The sequence below is a fragment of the Aethalodelphis obliquidens genome, unplaced genomic scaffold (genome assembly GCF_003676395.1).
Source record: "Aethalodelphis obliquidens isolate GAN/ISIS:26980383/991018 unplaced genomic scaffold, ASM367639v1 scaffold13, whole genome shotgun sequence".
In the NCBI taxonomy this organism is placed as follows: Eukaryota; Metazoa; Chordata; class Mammalia; order Artiodactyla; family Delphinidae; genus Aethalodelphis; species Aethalodelphis obliquidens.
In genome coordinates this window covers 21,379,456-21,381,865 of record NW_020837957.1, presented here as the reverse complement: position 1 = coordinate 21,381,865, position 2,410 = coordinate 21,379,456, and positions in this window count along the sequence as shown.

Here is a 2,410-nt window from a genome sequence, read left to right as displayed (position 1 = left end):
GCTATGAAGGACAACTGTTATTTGATACTGCTTTTAGTTCTGGAGAAGATCAGGTTTTTTAGTATAAGTTTTCTCTTTTCCTTTCGTGTTAAAGGACAAAGTTGAAGGAGTATTCTATACACCTATGAAAATTAAACTGCATACCAAATGCATATTCGATCCCACAAGGATTGTTTTATTAGTACTTGCACAGCCTTGTGAAAAGTGCATGATGTGCTGTGCCCCTCCTAGGCACATTCAGTCTTACAGAAAAGGGTAGCATTTTTTTCCTCCACATAAACTTCACTGTGAATATTGTTCTTGTCTGCCTATCCCAGAAAATTGTTGCATTTTTACTATTAGCCTGTCTCATGTTTTCTAGACTACTTTAAAAAATCCCCTTTAACATCATAAATCAGTGAAAGTTTTATATGAAGGCAACCTGCTAGAGAAATTCAAGAAAAAGGTTGTAAGTTTAAACTTCCATGTTAGAGTACATTACTGAGCAAAAGATTCTTCTGTTATTTGGTTATTGGTCATTATAAATGTGAATCAGGGTACAGAACTCTTTGTACTGTCGTATACAGAACAGGACATAGACATTTGAAAGGAACAAAGCACAGCACAAAACAATGACTATTACCACCCAGTGAGAAATGAGCCAGGATCTTTGCCATAAACAAATGATTTTTTGAAAGTGAAAAACATAATACCTATTGTGAATTAATTTACTAATTTAGAATTGTTAGATTTGGTGCCTAGAAACTATAATTCATATCTTAGCATGTGTGATATTCACAAATTTCAAAGATCTGACTTCAACTATCCTTAAGTTTCATACTCCTCCCCTCTTCCCCATCCCCAGTTCCCTCAAACATGCAGGTGAAATCTTTCCTAGAGCCTTGCTATTTAAAGAGTGGTGAGTGGACCAGCAGTACCGGCAACATCTTCTAGTTAGAAATGCAAGACCTCAAGTCCCATTCCAGACCCACTGAATCAGAGTCCGTTTCAATACCATCCCCTGGCATTTCATGTGCACATTCAAATCTGAGGTACTTGGAGCTGCCTTTTACAACTATTTCTCCCTCTATAGTGTTTTATAAGAACTTACCTACGGTTTATTTTTTAAATGATACTTTTATGTCTATCAATAATATATGCATCACCAATTACAGTTATTTATGTACATGTATCTCTTCTCTACTTTGCGAAACTAGTTGTAGGTTATTACAGATGTGAAACTGTTTACAGAAACTGGTCCAAATTAGGAGAACTACTGAAGTGTAGCAGTGGTTAGTCATGTCTTAGCAGTGTAGTGGTGTGGTGAGAATAAAGGTTTAGGAGACTGAAAGATTGAATACAAATCTAGGACCTACTACATATTCTATGGGTGACCTCAGGGAAGTAACTTAAACCTCTCTGAACCCATGTCCTCATTTTGATAGGGAGATGACAGTACACAGAATGCTGAGCATTCAGTGAGATAACGTATAAATCAACCTTGGTACCTAGTGGGGCTCAGGGTTTCTTCTGGCCCCTTTGAAGCACAGGGCCCTTGTACATGGTAGATGTTCTTAATAAATGCAACGTTGACAATGGATTTTCCTTTTAACTACCCACTGGTAAGTTATTCAGTAGAATTGCCCTGCCTTTAAAAAACACTTATAACAAGAAGTTTGCTGATACAAAAAGATGTTATCCCAGTTTACAATCCCCTTCTAAAGGGACTGTGGTCCCTAGTGGAGTCCTAGTATTTTGAAGTTAAGGGTTGTCCCTTTATAGTGGCTTTTCTTTGAATTAAAAAGGCTTAAAGCATAAAAATTGTATATATAGATACTATATATACTATATATACTATATATATAGTATATATAGTATATATAATATATATAGTATCTATATATGCTATATGTATAAATATAATATTTCTTATACTTCCTCCAACACTCTCCAATGAAGTCACAGTTTGCCTCTTTACACCAGAGTCCACATCCTTCCCACAAGAACAGTGCTGTAACATTTCCTCTCCTTTTCTTCTAAAAAGGAGTCATGCCACCGTGGCACCCACCTGCAGGGACTGTGACTACACAAACGGGAACTTCCAAGCCTGTCTGTACCCAGCGGGCATCTCTGATGAAACGGACTCTAAAATAAGGCATTTGCCTAATAGCCTACTGGAAGTGACTTTCAAAAGGGGGCATAAAGAAAAAATATGTTGGGACTTCCCAGGTGGTCCAGTGGGTAAGGCTCCGCGCTTCCAATGCAGGGGGCCAGGGTTTGATTGTTGGTCAGGGAACTAGATCCCGCATGCATGCAACTAAGAAGTCCACATGCCGCAACTAAAAAGATCCTGCATGTGGCAACGAAGACCCAGCACAGCCAAAATAAATAAATTAATTAAAAAAAAAATCTTAAAAAAAGAAAAGAAAAA